The sequence below is a fragment of the Pseudophryne corroboree genome, chromosome 1, assembly GCF_028390025.1.
Source record: "Pseudophryne corroboree isolate aPseCor3 chromosome 1, aPseCor3.hap2, whole genome shotgun sequence".
Taxonomy (NCBI): Eukaryota; Metazoa; Chordata; class Amphibia; order Anura; family Myobatrachidae; genus Pseudophryne; species Pseudophryne corroboree.
Genome location: NC_086444.1, coordinates 337,753,240 through 337,773,617, shown reverse-complemented (window position 1 = coordinate 337,773,617; position 20,378 = coordinate 337,753,240).

Below are 20,378 nucleotides of genomic sequence, written 5' to 3'. Positions count from 1 at the left end.
ATACATTTAAATCACTTCTTGTCCCTCCCTCACCTAACCCACCAGCCACTGTCAGTGCGCAAGATCTTGCTTCCTATTTCAAGGACAAGATTGACAAGATCCGAAATGAAATGGTATGCTCTTCCACAGCAAGTGACCTGCTCAATTCCCTGCCTGTACCCTCTAACACCTTCTCTTCCTTTGATCCTACAAATGAAGATGAAGTATCTGCACTCTTTTCATCTGCCTACTCTAATACCTCTCTCCTTGACTCTATACCCTCACAAATTAGTAAAGCTGTCTACTGTGCTCATCCCAACCTTAACAAAAATCTGTAATCTCTCCCTGTCTACTGGTATCTTTCCTTCTCTATACAAGCATGCAGTGATTACTCCCATTCTGAAAAAACACAACTCTGACCCGAACGCTCTCTCTAACTACCGTCCCATCTCTCAGCTCCCATGCACCTCCAAGCTACTGGAGAGACTTGCCTACACTCGCCTCACACACTTTCTTAACTCACACAGCCTACTGGACCCACTTCAGTCAGGATTTCGTGCCCAACACTCCACAGAGACAGCACTGACTAAGGTAGTGAATGATTTGGTCACTGCTAAATCTAAAGGACATTTCTCTCTACGTATTCTCCTTGATCTCTCTGCTGCTTTTGACACTGTTGACCACTCTCTTCTCATACAAACACTACAATCCCTAGGTATTCAGGACACAGCCCTTTCTTGGTTCTCATCCTACCTATCTAATCGCTCCTTCAGTGTTCGTTTCTCTGATTCCACCTCTCCTTCGCTACCTCTCTCAGTTGGAGTACCGCAAGGCTGTGTCCTAGGTCCTCTGCTTTTCTCTATCTATACCACATCTCTTGGCAAACTAATCAACTCTTTCGGATTTCAGTACCATCTGTATGCGGATGATACTCAAATCTACCTATCCTCCCCTGATTTGTCACCATCTGTATTGGGCCGTGTCACTGCATGCCTTTCTGCCATTTCATCTTGGATGACATCTCTCCACCTCAAACTTAATATTTCCAAAACAGAATTAATTATATTTCCACCGGCCAATAGTAGTTTCCAACCTGATATCTCTATCACTGTTGAGAACTCTGCAATCACCCCTACCCCACAAGCTCGCTGCCTAGGTGTCATTCTTGACTCTGAACTGTCCTTTGTTACCCACATTCAATCTGTCTCAAGATCATGTTACATACATCTAAGAAACATATCCAAAATACGCCCTTATCTTACACAAGACACAGCAAAAACTCTAATCCATGCTCTCATTATCTCCCGCATTGATTATTGTAATAGTCTTCTGACCGGTCTTCCCAAACATAGGCTCTCACCACTACAATCCATTTTGAATGCAGCTGCGAGACTAATCTTCCTTGCCAGACGTTCATCGTCTGCAGATCCGCTCTGTCAGTCCCTCCATTGGTTACCGGTATTCTACCGTATTAAATATAAAATACTTTTACTCACATACAAGGCTATTAACCAAACTGCACCAACATACATCTCTTCACTCATCTCAAAATATCTCCCTACCGGGGGCGTGGCCTGGCTGGCAGGCTGTTCAGACGTGCTTGTGCTCAGCTCCTGATATCGGGGTGGAAATATCCCCTTTTGGACCTTCATCTGGCCAATATTTTAGCCCAACTGGCCTCTGCCTATTATTCTAGCCCCCCCCTGCACCTAGTGAGACGGGAGCCGGAGGAGGCCTCCTGCCTCCTTGCGGGTTGGGGCCTACATGCCGAACAAAAGCCGGGGGCTAGATTAGTGCTGGGATCCCGACCGCGGCGGACACATGGTATATGACCCAGCGGTAAGATCCATACCTCACCAGGACCGGCTCTCCGCATTGCAACATCATCCGTGGGCTCCGTGTGCGCCGGGAGGTGCCCCGTCCCCACCCGGCGAGGTGAGAGACCCGGCGCGAACATCTGCTTGGAACTCCGGGGTTGCCGGGACGACAGCCGCGGCTTGCTGGAAGCCGGCAGCCGGCCCCCCCGCCGGGTGATTGAAGTCGGAAGCAGATCCCCTCTGCCTGCCCTTTATAACTACAAGTCCCGCAGTCTCCCTCAGGGCGGCCTGGAGCAGTGCACTTGGCTGCTGGCGGCCATTTTGGATACAGGATCAGGGTCACACTTGGAGTCCTCGGTGACTGGAAGTGGGGCTGGAGAACCCTGGCCATCGGCTGGACCGTGGTCGGGGGGCTTTAACTGCTGGAACATATCCTTTGCTCCCAATATGCTCCCCTGTGGCAATGCGGGGAGATAGTGCATCTCTGAGCCTCCTCTCATCTCGCCCAGAAGCTATCTCATTGCTCCCCACCACCCTATCACTAGGGGGGATCAGCTCAAACAGATCTGCAGAAAATAAGAACAAGGGGGACCCCTTGGACCTGTTATATATGTGATACAAAGACCTCTGCTATCAATAAACCTATGCCTTGTTTCACCTATGATGTTTGAGGCTGGAGCTCCATCTACTGGCAGCTCTAATATTTGATTTCGGCTCCACGTCAGCCCCTGCTTCTCTCATAATGTGATCCACTGGAATCTGCCTTGAGTCTTGGGACCGCCTATGTCATAATATTAACGCTGTCCTATCCCTGCCACCGGGAATTAACTAACATATTGATGCAGTGATTTTCTCTCTCACCGACCTATACGCACACATGTCCACCATGACAAGAGGTAATAAAAAGCAACATGGCGCAACTGTGACCCAGAGCCTGAAGAAATTTGCCTACTCAGAAGCTAAATCTTCAGGCCAGGAGACTCCCCCACAACCCGATGTCTCGGACTCAGAGGACTCCGACCATTCTCCATTGACCCGAAAGGATCTCCATTTGCTTTTCCGCGAAATTAAGGAGACGAGGAAATCTGTGCAGGCAGTACAGGCGGAGGTACACTCTGCCATTGCCTCTCTTAAAGCTGACGTTACGGATCTTGGAGACAGGACGGATCACTTGGAGTCTAAAATGGACGAAGTGGTCGCTTTCCAACAGGGGGTAGAAGACGATGTCCAGAGCCTAAAACAAGAAATGCACCTACTCCTGGAACGTCAGGAAGACCAGGATAATCGGGCGCGCCGGAACAATCTCCGCATCCGGGGGGTCCCCGAAGACGTTGATATGTCATCCCTTCACGAATACCTCAAGAAACTGTTTATACACCTATCGCCCTCAACCCCGCCAGAACGGTTTCTATTGGATAGGGCCCATAGGGCTCTCCGCCCTCGCTCCCAAGATCAAGTCCAACCCAGAGATGTTATTCTGCGCTGCCACTATTATTCGGCTAAAGAAGACTTGCTTAGGGAGGCTAGAAAGCTTTCCAAGCTGGATTTCCTAGGTCACTCCCTCCAAATATTCCAGGACATTGCTCCTAGCACACTACTCAAAAGAAAGGAATTCCGACCCATTACCTTGGCTCTCCGGGACAATGGCATTCGCTATAGGTGGGGTTTCCCCTTTCGCATTCTTGTTTGGCACCATAATCGCCTCCACTCAGCTAGGGACCTAGCTGAAGCTAAAGGACTTTTACGCAATCTCGGCATTACCCCGCCTCCTACCCTGTCTGAGTCCCCGCAGCGGATGAACGAGGCTCCTTCTGTGGAGGCGAATATCACTCCGAGACGCTCCCTGAACCGCGACTGGACACGGGTGCCCTCGGCACGAAAATCCGCCTCTGCTGACCCCAACGCTTGATGCCGTACCCGCTTAATTAAAGCTTTATTTACATGTTATATTACCTCCACTTATGCCTCTTTTGTTGTAATGCAATCTTTTTTCTGTCTTCGCCCCACCTCTGGCCCGGCTCCCCGAGCACATGGCACAACTAACGAGGCGCCTAGCCTCTGCTCCTGTAGTTAGATGTGCGAAGAGAGTATAGAACTGTAGTTCCCCCAGGGGAGAGGGTATCCCTTTGTACTGGGAATTGTAATTCTTGTTATATCAAGAGTGGATACTATCCTCCGATTACGGATTTGGATATCCACTACTATTTTATTGATGTGTGTTAATGTTAGCCCCCGTTCAGGGTAATACTTGTTTTAGCTTTGGTTAGCCACTGTTATTTTACTAGATATTTTATAGGATGGTGGGGATTGGGAACAGTCGCTTACTCCTATATTCCATAAATATCGGTTCCCGGACTCGGGGCACCACGATGTGTGCCCGCCACCCCTGATGCACCTGGCCCGACCAGGCCGCGTCCCCATATCTGGGTCTTATACCCTAGTCCGGTCGTTGTCACTTAGTGACCCCCATTTGGTTTTCCCCTGACCGGCGCGTTTGGCCAGATGCAGTTTCTTCTGGTCTCCAACCTTCCCCTCTTCCCTATCTCTCCCACGTTTTGCTCCCCCTGTCTCTGTTTCTGCTTTCATGTTCTTATCCTTTTCTTGTCCGTTCGTGTAAAGCTGTCTGCCAAGTGTCATATATACTCACAATCTTTTTGCTCTGGTTTTTCACAGGGATGCGGTGTCCGGAGGGAGGTGATGAAGCGGTCCAAGGCCTGTCTGCCCATGGCTCTTAAAGTTTATTCGCACAACGTCAAAGGTTTGAATAGCCCCAACAAACGTACCAAGCTATTCCTCTCTCTTAAACAGGCTAACGGTGACTTGGTATTCCTACAGGAAACCCACTTTAAGAAATCCCTTCACCCTGATTTAAAATCCAAAGCCTACCCCCTTACATTTCATGCATGTGATGCAACACGCAAGAAAAGGGGGGTCTCCACTCTGATAGCTGCCCACCTTACGTTTGAATTGTTGGATAGTCATGCAGATAAATCAGGTAGATGGCTTATTCTTGTTGGGAAACTAAATGATAGACTATGTACCCTAGTTAATGTTTACGCCCCAAATCAAAATCAAGCTACATTCTTTGGGAGGCTGAGTGCACATTTGACTAGACTTGGTAGAGGAGAGGTCATTGTGGCGGGAGATTTTAATGAGGTGCTGGATGCCTCTATAGATAGGACCTCCCCCCCTCTTTCTCGGTCTTCTGATCGTCCCCGCCCGACCTCGGCATCTCTTGCTCTGTTAGATCTACTGAAAACCCATTTACTATTTGACTCATTTAGGCTATCTGAACCTCTGACTAGGGACTACACCTTCTTTTCCTCTGTACACAAGTCCTACTCTAGAATTGACATGATCCTACTCAGCCGAGATCTGTCCTCTAAACTGAAATCTGCTAGCATTCTCCCTATGATTTGGTCAGACCATTACCCGATCACTGCCGACCTCCAATCCATCGCCCCACGCCCTCCTCCCGTTTCCTGGCGTCTGAACGACTCCGTACTGCATAGCCAGGAGACCACCAGCCAGATTAGAGACTGCATTGCTGACTACTTTCTACTCAATGACCTCCCTGAAACTTCTCCAACCATTCTATGGGAAGCGCATAAGGCCGTGCTACGTGGTCATCTGATTAGCCAGGCGGCTAGACTTAAAAAGTCCCGGGAGCTTAGCTTCCTTTCCCTCTCAACCAAACTCCAAGCTCTTGAGCGCCAACATAAACTCTCTCCTACCCCGACTAATCTAGAGACCCTGTTAGAAGCTAGAAATGCACTGTCACTCTCTCTGTCGGAACTTACGGCAAAGACTCTTCAGAGACTTAACCAGACCTTCTATGAGAAAGGCGACAAGGCCGATAGAATCCTGGCTTCCCGCCTTAGAGCACAACGATCACGAAATAATATCCTAGCGGTGCATACCGAATCTGGTGAAGTCACGTATGACCCGGGGAGTATAAACAAGGTGTTCCGAGACTATTACAAAAAACTCTATAATTTAAACCCTTCTGCTCCGAATCCCAGTCCCCCTAACGCTTTAATCTCAGAATTCTTACGCCAAGCCGATCTCCCTAGACTATCTGACACCGACTCTGCGGAGCTGAATAGAGATATCACAGAGGAAGAAATAACTGCCTTCCTAAGAACTCTAAAATCCTCTAAAGCCCCGGGCCCTGATGGCTTCTCGGCCTCTTTCTATAAAAAATTTGCCCCCTTGTTGGTCCCTCATCTCAGAGTATTGTTTAACGCAGTTCTACATGGCACCCCTTTCCCAAGTACTATGTTGGAGGCTAGAGTCATAGTCATTCATAAAGAGGGTAGGGACCCACGAAATTGCGCTAACTATCGCCCGATATCCTTATTAAATCTAGATATCAAAATCTACGCTAAAATCTTGGCTACCCGACTTAATGGTGTGCTTCCTGGTCTGATACATTATGACCAGGTGGGATTTATCCCAGGACGCCAGGCCAGGGACAACACGAGAAAGGCGATTGACATTATTCATTTGTTGAATGGCAGGCAAACCCCATCTATTATCCTCTCTCTCGACGCCGAGAAGGCGTTCGACCGTATCTCTTGGCCATTCTTATTTCAGACTCTTCAGACATTTGGGATATCGGCGGAATTTCTGACTGGGGTCTCTGCCCTCTACTCCTCTCCAATAGCAAAAGTCCTCACCAACGGAATACTATCCCCCCCCTTCCCGTTAGCCAATGGGACTAGGCAGGGGTGTCCTCTCTCCCCCCTGGTATTTGCCATGGTCATTGAGCCACTGGCGGCTATGATAAGAAAGTCCGGTAGTGTCCGAGGAGTGCAGATGGGCTCACAGGAGTCTAAAATCTCACTCTTCGCCGACGATGTACTACTATCTCTCACTCAGCCGCAGTCTTCCCTCCCCGCCCTATATCGGATTATAGAAGAATATGGTTCCATATCGGGCTATAAAATACATTTTACTAAGTCTGAAGCCATGTTATTACATGTGCCAGGAGATCTCAAACGCTCCCTGCAGTCCTCCTATGACCTTCGATGGCAGACCAATAAGATTAAGTACCTGGGTGTTAATATTACCTCTCATTATAATTCCCTGTACTCTGAAAATTTCCCGCGGTTAATGACCAAGATCAAATCTGATTTGGCAAGATGGAGAACATATATTATATCCTGGCTGGGTAGGATTATTGCCCTCAAGATGACAGTCATGCCACAACTTCTCTACCTTTTCCAGACTCTACCTGTGAGGGTACCGGAGAAGGTCCTCAGAGATGCCCAGGCCTCATTTGTGAAGTTTATCTGGAACGATAAACCTCCACGGATAGCCTTCACTGTGCTTCGGCTCCCTCGCTCCGAGGGAGGCCGAGGATTTCCCGATGTCAAATTTTATTATCTGGCTGGCCATCTAAGTCAAATAGTGGCCTCATTTGTACCCCGCGGCTGTATCGCCTGGGTCGATCTTTCTGCGCTTTCTATGGGAATTCGCTCACTGGCTTCGCTGTGGGGCCTGGGCAAACCACACCTGCTGACACATAGAAACGACTTCCCCTCCCTTAAATTTCACCTATCTATCTGGCATAAATATCTTACGAAATATAATCTGTCCTCTTCACACTCCCCTCTTACACCCCTATGGGACAACCCGGATTTCCCCGCTGGGATCCCTCCCCGTAAGTTCACACCTTGGTTTAACGCTCGGATCCTTGTGGCCCACGACCTATCCCTACAAGGCCATTGGATGTCAATAGATGATATTAAATACAAATTTCCCTCACTGTCCCCTCCCTTCTATGAATATTTTCAACTTCGACATTTCCTCCTCTCCCTGCCTCAGGTGGACACTCAACGGGACCTTACTCCCTTTGAATCTCTATGCCTTGCAAAACCCATAAGCAGAGGATTGATCTCGCAGATATATACCATGTTGGTCGGGGCCTCCTCTGGACCGCAGACCCGCCATGAACGGGAGTGGGAGAGGGACCTGGGTCCCCCTCCAGACGAAGCCTGTTGGGAAGAAGTACGAGAGGGCATCGCTAAAAGCTCTATCTCTACCCGACTCAAGGAGACATCCTATAAATTGTATTATCGGTGGTATTATACCCCAGACAAACTATCTCGGATGTTCCCTTCTGCCACCCCGGTCTGCTGGCGGGGCTGCGGCCAACGTGGTACTCTCCTCCACATTTGGTGGACCTGCCCACGTATTGTTAACTACTGGAAAAAAGTACTTGACATACTGAACTCCTTATCTGGACTTAGGCTCACATTGGACCCGTGGATGTTTCTACTGGCCCGCCCACACCCAGACCTTGATCCCCTAATGAATAAATTATTCTCCCATATATTAGTAGCGGCTAAATCTTTAATAGCTAAGAACTGGAAAAACACTGTCCCTCCCACTATACCAGCTCTGAACAACTATATCTGGTTCGTAGCTAATATGGAAAAGATCACTTATTATCTGCATGACTGTCCCCACAAATTTGAGCTCGTTTGGGGTCCCTGGTTAGTCGCGACGTCTCCCCCATCATGAGGTCCGGTCCATTCTTCTGACCCGCTTGCCAGGACGCTGACCAGGTTGTGCCTAGGCCCTCCCTCCGGGCGCCGTTTTGCCCTTCCAGGTCTCTGTTGGATATGTAATGATACATAACCTGCAGGTATGCCTATACTGTGTTTAGCGTATACACTCTCCATGAATATATCAGATATTTTGCTCCTAATGTGGCATGGAACGGTTCTGTTATCCCTCTTCTCTCCCTCTTTTTTTGTTTCCCCCCCCCCCCCATACCCCCCTCCCCCTCTTTCATTATTCCCCGATGTTCCTGCTTTTCCATGTATATCCTCCCCGTACCGGGAGAAATTCTTGTTTTCCTGTTTCAATATGCACAAAATTATTTGAAAAAACCAACACCATGTAGACTGTCATTCATATTTTATTCTGCAATTGATTCTATAATATGTATCGTAGATTTTTCAGTCTCTCGTGGTGTAAATAAATAAAATGTTTAAAAAAAATATATATATCTCCCTACCCGACCTCTCCGCTCTGCACAAGATCTACGTCTCTCATCCACACGCATTACTTGTTCACACTCAAAATTACAGGACTTTATCCGGGCTTCACCCACTCTGTGGAATGCCCTCCCACGCATAGTAAGACTCGCCTCTAGTCTCAAAACCTTTAAATGTTCCCTGAAAACTCACCTCTTCAGACAAGCTTATCAAATTCCAGACCCACCGACATAACCTTCAGTGCTTCCCTATCTAATTACATCCTCTGTAGAATATTCATAACATCACATATCTTGTCTTTCTTTAGTCTCACACCCTCCTGACACTTGGATAACTTTGTGGGGTATCATCATACAACCCATTAAGAACCTAGCAATCTGGTGGACCATTATGCAATAGGTAGCATCTATCCTTGTGTATCTATGCCTATTTCCCTATAGATTGTAAGCTTGCGAGCAGGGCCTTCCTACCTCTGTCTGTCTGTTTTTACCCAGTTTTGTTCTATTACTGTTGTTCTAATTGTAAAGCGCAACGGAATATGCTGCGCTATATAAGAAACTGTTAATAAATAAATAAATAAATAATAAATAAATAAATATGACCAGTGCTGCTGTATAAGTCCAGTCCAGTGGTGCTGTGTTGCATCAGTTCAGTGGTGTATTGTGCTGCATCAGTCCAGTCACAGTGGTTGTGTCCTCTGCTGTCATATGACCAGTGCTGCTGTATAAGTCCAGTCCAGTGGTGCTGTGTTGCATCAGTTCAGTGGTGTATTGTGCTGCATCAGTCCAGTCACAGTGGTGGTGTCCTCTGCTGCCATATGTCCAGTGCTACTGTATAAGTCCAGTCCATTGCAGTGGTGCTGTGTTGTCCTGCATCAGTCCAGTGGTGGTGTCCCTGTGCTGCTGTATATGTCCAGTGGTACTGCCGTATATGTCCAGTGATACTGCCGTATATGTCCATTGATACTGCCGTATATGTCCAGTGATACTGCCGTATATGTCAATTGATACTGCCGTATATGTCCATTGATACTGCCGTATATGTCCAGTGATACTGCCGTATAATTCCAGTGATCCTGCCGTATAATTCCAGTGATCCTGCTGTATAATTCCAGTGGTACTGGTGCATAAATCCAGTGATCCTGTCGTATAATTTCAGTGGTACTGGCGTGTAAGTCCAGTCCAGTGATACTGCTGTATATGTCCAGTGATACTGCCGTATATGTCCAGTGATCCTGCCGTATAATTCCAGTGAACTTGCAGTATAATTCCAGTGATCCTGCCGTATAATTCCAGTGATCCTGCCATATAATTCCAGTGGTACTGGTGTATAAATCCAGTGATCCTGCCATATAATTCCAGTGGTACTGGCGTATAAGTCCAGTCCAGTGATACTGCTGTATATGTCCATTGATACTGCCGTGTATGTCCATTGATACTACCGTATATGTCCAGCGGTACTGCCGTATAATTCCAGTGATACTGTCGAATAATTCCAGTGATCCTGCCATATAAGTCCAGTGATCCTGCTGTATAATTCCAGTGATCCTGCTGTATAATTCCAGTGATCCTGCTGTATAATTCCAGTGGTACTGCCGTATAATTCCAGTGATCCTACCGTATAATTCCAGTGGTACTGGTGTATAAATCCAGTGATCCTGCCGTATAATTCCAGTGGTACAGGCGTATAAGTCCAGTCCAGTGATACTGCCGTATATGTCCATTAATACTGCTGTATATGGGGCGTAATTCCAAGTTGATCTCAGCAGGAATTTTGTTAGCAGTTGGGCAAAACCATGTGCACTGCAGGGGAGGCAGATATAACATGTGCAGAAAGAGTTAGATTTGGGTGGGTTATTTTGTTTCTGTACAGGGTAAATACTGGCTGCTTTATTGTTACACTGCAAATTAGATTGCAGATTGAACACACCACACCCAAATCTAACTCTCTCTGCACATGTTAAATGTGCCTCCCTGCAGTGCACATGGTTTTGCCCAACTGCTAACAAAATTCCTGCTGCGATCAAATTGGAATTACCCCCTATGTCCAGTGATCCTGCCGTATAATTCCAGTGATCCTGCTGTATAATTCCTGTGATCCTGCTATATAATTCCAGTGGTACTGGCTATAAATCCAGTCCAGTGATCCTGCTGTATATGTCCAGTGATACTGCCATATAATTCAAGTGATACTGCTGTATATGTCCTTTGATACTGCTGTATATGTCCAGTGGTACTGCCATATAAATCCAGTGATCCTGCCGTATAAATCCAGTGATCCTGCCGTATAATTCCAGTGATACTGCCGTATAATTCCAGTGATACTGCCTTATATGTCCAGTGGTACTGCCATATAATTCCAGTGATTCTGCCGTATATATATATATATATATATATATATACCCTGTTGAAAAGTGGATTACTGAGGCCATAACTACTATGCTGGTGCTAGACGTGCATCCGGTATCTGCAATTAGTGCAGTGGGACTGCAGTACCAACTCTTGATGGGCCAGGTGTTTGTGCCGGCCACTTGTGTCGCTTAGCTTAGTCATACAGCTACCTCAATGCCCTCTTTTACTTCCTGGCATGATGTGCTGTTTGGGTGCTATTTTTTTTAAGTGCCATCCTGTCTGACACTGCAATGCCACTCCTAGATGGGCCAATTGTTTGTGTCTCTTAGCGTAGTCATACAGCTACCTCATTGCACCTCTTTTACATCTTTGCATGATGCACTGTTTGGGGCCTTTTTTATATCTACCTTCCTGTCTGACACTGCAGTGCCACTCCTAGAAGGGCCAGGTGTTTGTGCTACACACTTGTCTTGCTTAGCTTAGTCATACAGAAAACTTGGTGCACCTCTTTTTCATCTTTGCATCATGTGCTGTTTGGGGCATGGTTTTTTAAAGTGCCATCCTGTCTGACACTGTTGTATAAGTCCAGGGCTACTGCTGTATTAGTCCAGGGGTACTGCCATACAAGTCCACCAATTGCAGAATTTTTGAAAAATGACAGGGTGTGCAGGAGATGCTGTCAGTGGACTGAAAAATTGCGGGCCACTTTCAACATTCAGCCACTGCATGCCACTACTAGATGGGCCAGGTAGTTGTGTCGCTTAGCTTAGTCATACAGCAACCTGTGTGCACTTCTTTTTCTTTTTTGCATCATGTGCTGTTTTGAACCTATTTTTTAAATCTGCCACTCTGTCTGACACTGCAGTGCCACTCCTAGATGGGCCAGGTGTTTGTGCCGCACACTTGTGTCGCTTAGCTTTGTCATACAGCCACTTCGGTGCACCTCTTTTTCTTATTTGCATCATGTGCTGTTTGGGGCCTATTTTTTAAATCTGCCATCCTGTCTGACACTGCAGTGCCGCTCCTAGATGGGCCTGGTGTTTGTGCCGCACAATTGTGTCACTTAGCTTATTCATACAGCCACTTCAGTGCAACCTTTTGGCCTAAAAACAATATTGTGACGTGTGAGGTGTTCAGACTGGAAATGAGTGGAAATGAATGTTATTGAGGTTAATAATACCATAGGATCAAAATTAATCCTAAATTTTGTGATTTTAGCTATTTTTATGTTTTGTTTCTTTTAAATCGTCCAAAACCAAAACATGAAAGGGTGGTTTTGGCAAAACCAATCTAAAACCAAAACACAAGCGGGTAATTAGAACCAAAACCAAAACACAAAACACGAAAAGTGCCCGCCGCACATCACTAAATATAGCCCACCCAAATCTAACTCTCTCTACAAATATTTTATCTGCCCCACCTGCAGTGCACATGGTTTTGCCCATTAGCTAACACATTTACTGCTGCAATTAGATCTTAATAAGGCCCATTGTCTCACAGTTCCTAGTTAAGGTTAAAGCTGTCACAGTCTTTAGATGGAATCAGTATAGTGACAGTGTTACAATTTGTGTTTCTATGTATGAATGAAATAATTGTAATTTTACTACTAATTACAAGAATAATTTTAAGTTTATATACATACACTGTATATATATGTGTGTGTATATATATATATATATATATATATATATATATAAATAACAGTCCACTGTAGGCGGCACACTGGTCACAAAAGATAAAAGACAGCAGGTTGCAGCAACAACGTTTCGAAGTTTATTCTTCGTGCTCAGGTTACAAATAACAGAAAAAACACATACCTTTTTATTCCCCCCACATGTGCAGTGAGCTCCGGCGTGGTTCTGGAGTTCTGACGCCCATCAATGACGTCATCCAGCCTCCCCGCCTACCAGAAGCATCACACTGAAACAGTATCGAAACACCATCTACACATAATTCGTGAAAATGATTCAAAATACATTTTAAAAAAACATATCAAAACTCACGGTTAAAATCAACACATAAGACAGACACAGATGCGGTATATATGCAAACAAACAGCATGTGCAGTTACCATTTGAACTGCACAGCAACCTCCACAGGTGCTACTAAGCACTCAGACTTTACCATTAACTCATTATATGCTGTACTCACAGAACACTCATTGAATAGGCTACAAAAAACTATGCAGACCCAACGATTCATTGAGCCCTTTAGGTGCCAGGGTTTGCAACTCATAAATCCATTTGGATTCTTTTTGCAGCAAGCGTATAGACCTATTCCCCCCTCTCAGTCTAGTCGGTTCGTGATCAATAATCATGTATTTTAAGCAGGCTATGCTATGCCTAGCCTGCATGAAATGACGAGCGACAGGTTGGTCACTAGTGCCATGTTGAATGGCATTCCTGATGGCCATTTTGTGGTTAGCCATCCGTTCCCTCAGAGTACGATCGGACTTGCCGACATAATGAAGTCCACAAGGACAACTAATCAAGTAAATAATGAATTTAGTAGTACATGTAACTCTGTAATTAATATTATATTTCCTACCACTGAACGGATGATTGAAAGTACTGCCAGTCAGGAGAGATCTACAAGTGATACAATTTAAACATCTAAAGCAACCCTTGCGTAAGGATAAAAACATATTTTGTTCACTTTGACTGGATTGTAGCCCCGTTACGTCTGATTTGACTACCCAATCCCTTAAATTTCTGCCTCTCGTATATGTGGGCATAATAGTAGTGTCCGTCAAGTTTAAATCTTTGTCGGTCTGTACTATTAGAACAGAGATTTAGCAGTACGGGCAATCGATGTACTGTCGGTGTTAAAATGATTAACCCATGGTAGGCGTTTAGGAGCAGCTTTCGTTTTTTTAGATGACAAAAGAGATTGTCGATCCATCTTGAGGGCTTTCACTTTTGCTGCTAACAATTCCTTCAAAGGATATCCCCTCTGTCTAAATTTGTCAATCATGACATCAATTTGAGAGATAGCATCATTTTTATTACTACAAATCCGCACCGCCCGCAGAACTGTGAATAAGGCAGGCCTAGTTTTGAAGAATTAGGATGAAAGCTCTCAAAGTGAAGTAAAGTATAACGATCAGTACTTTTGTGATATAGATTAGTGGTCAATACACCATCATTGCAATGAATCTGCACATCCAAAAAGTTCACACTTTCCTTGCTGGTATTGAAGGTGAACTTGATAGGGTGTTCAGACATATTGTGATTATTAACAAAGGTGCAGAATTCCTCCTCTGTGTGTGACCAGATTATAAACACGTCATCTATATAACGCAAATACAAAAAAATAGCCTCAGATACAGCTGTATTATTAAAGAAAATTTCTTGTTCTGCTGTAAACATGTATGCATTGGCATACGACGGGGCCACTGGGGACCCCATCGCACAGCCAGCGATCTGCAGGTAAAACCTGCCATCAAACACAAAATAATTATGTGTCAAGGTCATATGTAAAATATCCAACACAAAATCAATGTCTGGGCCAGAATATAAACAATTGTAATGAATCAACTTGCGGACTGCCAATAAACCAGCTTTATTGGGGATTACCGTGTATAAACTAGCGATATCTACGCTACTTAAAATACTGCCCACAGGAATATTATTCAAGGCTTGTAGATGATTAATAAGCGAAGTAGTATCAAGTAGGTATCTACTACGGCTAACAATACACGGTTGCAACAATGAATCTAAATAGGTCGCCACATTTTGAAATAAGCCCTTCCGGGCAGCAATAATGGGACGACCCGGTGGATTGTCAAGTCGTTTGTGAATCTTAGGTAGGGAATATAACACAGGAACTACCGGGTGTTCCACAATCAATGCCTTCATAAGTGTATTTGAAATAATTCCTGAATTTACTGCCATCTGTAGTTTATCATATAAAGCTTTAGCATACTTAGTGGTAGGATCACCTTCTAAAGCTCTATACACAGATGTATCACTTAATTGCCGATACAATTCATCTTTATACGTCCCTAAATCCTGTATCACAATACCCCCACCCTTATCGGCTGGGCGTATTGTGATATCTGTATATGACACCAAATCCCTCAGTGCGTCATACTCAACTCTGCTTAAATTATTATAACATTTCATATTCAAATGGGAAATCACATCAGTAGATACATTATGATCAAGTAAGCGTCCATAGGTTTTAACAGCCGCATTATATGATACTGGACCAAATTTACTACGATTCTGTAAACGAGACAATTGAGCAGGTAATACTTCAGTAACAATGGGGCTCTGGCATGCATTTACCCCATTAAAGTGTTCATGTAACTTCAATTGTCTGTTCAACTTGTATTTCTCAATTTCCCATTGTAATGGTTTGAATTTAACTGTGGGGACAAATGACAATCCCTTGCTCAGAACCTGCAATTCAATAGGTGTAAGAGCATGAGAAGATAGGTTAAACACTATTTCTTCCGGAACAGTGGTCGACGACCCACTCTGCCGCGACCTCGACCTTTTCCACTGGCCCCCACGGCGCGTCCACCGCCTTTGTCGTTGGCAACATCTCGGGTGCGCACCCCCAAAGGGGAATGAGAAGTAGATGGAACACTGTCAGAAGGAATGTCAGAATCACTGTTAGTATTTCTCTCCGCTGATGAATCCGACTGCCACATCTGTTTGTAGTTGCGTTGACGGTAATATTGTTGGCGTTCATTCCGAGTACCGCATGCCCAAGTGTACACACAGTTCTGTTCATAGTCAGAATTCACTTTCACTCATTTTTTACGTTTGAACTGGATCAAATCTTTGCGGTACATAGAGATTTGGTTCTCCAATTTCTCCAACCAATTACATCTAGTGTCACTGGTAATGATGTTTTTATATTTAGTCTCAAACACGGAAATCTTCTCACTGGAAACAGTTAATTCGCGTGTTGACTCTTCAATGACCAGAAGGAGGAGATCAAAGCTAAATTTATTAAGTACCGCTATCCAGCGTTTGCAAAATGTGGTGTTAAACCGACCAATAGTCGGCGCGTTTCTAATTCTGAATCCCCGCGGTATACGTTTTTCTTTATAATAATCGCTAAGGGTAATACCGTGATAGAGGTAATCCACCTCTTTTTGTTTCAGTTTGAGCCAGTCTCTATACAGCAACTCGACAGATTGTACCTCCGAATCATCAGCAAGACCTTGATCGAGTCATATTGCCTCAGCCTCTGTCTCTGAGAAGGTGAGTGTAGATCCCTGAGTCCAGAGCCGGCCCTAACCAATATGATGCCCTAGGCAAGATTTTGGCTGGTGCCCCCTAGCACCACCGCTGGTTCCGCCTCTGACCTTGCACCTCTTTCCCAGCACCATCACCCCTCACCCATAGCAGTCCTTATTTTGGTGTTTGTACCCCCTATATTTTAAATACAGTAGGAACAGTTAGCACATTTGACTCACAGCCCAAAAAGGGGTGTGTTTTTGCTGGCAAGGGTCAAGGCCACACAATAGTAACCCCAATTCCAATTACACCACACAGTACTGCAACTTTATTCACATTTTATCATGCGATAGTGTCCATAATTCATATTGCATCCCACAATAGTATCACTTTACCTTATAAACGTTACTCTTCACAGTAGAGCCCCTTATTTCACATTACATCACACTGAATTGCTCCTTATTCACATTACAGAACACCCTATTGCTCTTTATTCACATTAGACGACACAGTAGTGCCCTTTCTATACACAATGCCACATAGCAGAGCACCTTATACACATAATGCCACACATTAGTAATGCATTTATACACATAATTCCACACAGTAATGCCCCTTACACATATTTGACACATTATTAATGTCCTTATAAACATAATGTGCCTAACACATTATGACAACCTTTATTAATGCCCTTTTACACATAATGTCCCTTACACATATGCCGCACATTATTAATGCCCTTATAAACATAATGACACACATAGTGCCCTCTACACATTTGCTGAACATTATTAGTGCCCCTATACACATAATCACACACATACAGTAGTACCCTGTTACACATATGCTGCACATTATTAATGCCCTTATACACATAATGACACACATAGTGCCCCTTTACACATATGTTGCACATTATTAATGCATTTTTACATGACACACATATTGCTCCTTACACATATTCCGAACACTACTGCACAACCATCCCACTCACATGCACACAGCACTCACACTGCCACTAACACTGTGACCTCTGCCTCTGATTGGATACAGATGTGTACTCATAAATCTTGCCTCAGTGCTAACGTCGGGCACACCTTTTTTTTTTAATGAAAATGCATCTTATTTGCATTGCTATGTGGCTAGGATGCACAAGCAGCGTCTGCTGATTAAAATGATATGCAGCATGCCTATATACTGTGTGAGACTGTGGCTGTATCTGCATGTGAAATGCTACACACAGTATATAGGCATGCCGCATATCATTTTAATCAGCAGAAGCTGCTGATGCCCCTAGGCATATCAAATGCCCTAGGCAATTGCCTAGTTTGCCTATGCCTATGGCCGGCTCTGCCTGAGTCAGCAATGAAAGATTGACATGGTCGACCGCATCTGTGCCCCCAGACACTTTTACTTCAGCCATAGCAGACTGACAAATAGAGGCACAGTGTGAGAAAACCAATTAAACAGTTGGGTGCTTAAGCCATAGATACCTTGTTTCCTGCAAACACAACTATCCACATGTACAAGCAACTTCTGGCAGCACTCCCAGGTACAAATAGCTCAGTCCCGGTGCCCTCCTAGACCCGCAAAGCCACGGGTCAATACAACAGTCCACTGTAGGCGGCACACTGGTCACAAAAGATACAAGACAGCAGGTTGCAGCAACAACGTTTCGAAGTTTATTCTTCGTCCTCAGGTTACAAATAACAGAAATAACACATACCTTTTTATTCCCCCCACATGTGCAGTGAGCTCCGGCGTGGTTCTGGCGTTCTGACGCCCATCAATGACGTCATCCAGCCTCCCCGCTTACCAGAAGCATCACACTGAAACAGTATCGAAACACCATCTACACATAATTCATGAAAATGATTCAAAATACATTTTAAAAAAACATATCAAAACTCATGGTTAAAATCAACACATAAGACAGACACAGATGCGGTATATATGCAAACAAACAGCATGTGCAGTTACCATCTGAACTGCACAGCAACCTCCACAGGTGCTGCTAAGCACTCAGACTTTACCATTAACTCATTATATGCTGTACTCACAGAACACTCATTGAATAGGCTACAAAAAAACTATGCAGACCCAACGATTCATTGAGCCCTTTAGGTGCCAGGGTTTGCAACTCATAAATCCATTTGGATTCTTTTTGCAGCAAGCGTATAGACCTATTCCCCCCTCTCAGTCTAGCCGGTTCGTGATCAATAATCATGTATTTTAAGCAGGCTAGCTATGCCTAGCCTGCATGAAATGACGAGCGACAGGTTGGTCACTAGGGCAGAAATTTAAGGGATTGGGTAGTCGAAACAGACGTAACGGGGCTACAATCCAGTCAAAGTGAATAAAATATGTTTTTATCCTTACGCAAGGGTTGCTTTAGATGGATCGACAATCTCTTTTGTCATCTAAAAAAACGAAAGCTGCTCCTAAACGCCTACCATGGGTTAATCATTTTAACACCGACAGTACATCGATTGCCCGTACTGCTAAATCTCTGTGGCCAATAGTACAGACCGACAAAGATTTAAACTTGACGGACACTACTATTATGCCCACATATACGAGAGGCAGAAATTTAAGGGATTGGGTAGTCAAATCAGACGTAACGGGGCTACAATCCAGTCAAAGTGAACAAAATATGTTTTTATCCTTACGCAAGGGTTGCTTTAGATGTTTAAATTGTATCACTTGTAGATCTCTCCTGACTGGCAGTACTTTCAATCATCCGTTCAGTGGTAGGAAATATAATATTAATTACAGAGTTACATGTACTACTAAATTCATTATTTACTTGATTAGTTGTCCTTGTGGACTTCATTATGTCGGCAAGTCCAATCGTACTCTGAGGGAACAGATGGCTAACCACAAAATGGCCATCAGGAATGCCATTCAACATAGCACTAGTGACCAACCTGTCGCTCGTCATTTCATGCAGGCTAGGCATAGCATAGCCTGCTTAAAATACATGATTATTGATCACGAACCAGCTAGACTGAGAGGGGGGAATAGGTCTTTACGCTTGCTGCAAAAAGAATCCAAATGGATTTATGAGTTGCAAACCCTGGCACCTAAAGGGCTCAAGGAATCGTTGGGTCTGCATAGTTTTTTTGTAGCCTATTCAATGAGTGCTCTGTGAGTACAGCATATAATGAGTTAATGGTAAAGTCTGAGTGCTTAGTAGCACCTGTGGAGGTTGCTGTGCAGTTCAGATGGTAACTGCACATGCTGTTTGTTTGCATATATACCGCATCTGTGTCTGTCTTATGTGTTGATTTTAACCGTGAGTTTTGATATGTTTTTTTTAAATGTATTTTGAATTATTTTCACGAATTATGTGTAGATGGTATTTCGATACTGTTTCAGTGTGATGCTTCTGGTAGGCGGGGAGGCTGGATGACGTCATTGATGGGCGTCAGAACGCCAGAACCACGCCGGAGCTCACTGCACATGTGGGGGGAATAAAAAGGTATGTGTTTTTTCTGTTATTTGTAACCCGAGGACGAAGAATAAACTTCGAAACGTTGTTGCTGCAACCTGCTGTCTTGTTTCTTTTGTGACCAGTGTGCCGCCTACAGTGGACTGTTGTATTGACCCGTGGCTTTGCGTGTCTAGGAGGGCACCGGGACTGAGCTATTTGTACCTGGGAGTGCTGCCAGAAGTTGCTTGTGTGTGTGTGTGTGTATATATATATATATATATATACATACATACAGGTTGAGTATCCCATATCCAAATATTCCGAAATACGGATTTTTTTTGAGTGAGAGTGAGATAGAGAAACCTTTGTTTTCTGATGGCTCAATGTACACAAACTTTGTTTAATACACAAAGTTATTAAAATATTGTTTTAAATGACCTTCAGGCTGTGTGTATAAGGTGTATATGAAACATAAATGAATTGTCTGAATGTAAACACACTTTGTTTAATGCACAAAATTATTAAAAATATTGGCTAAAATGACCTTCAGGCTGTGTGTATAAGGTGTATATGAAACATAAATGTGCTTAGATTTA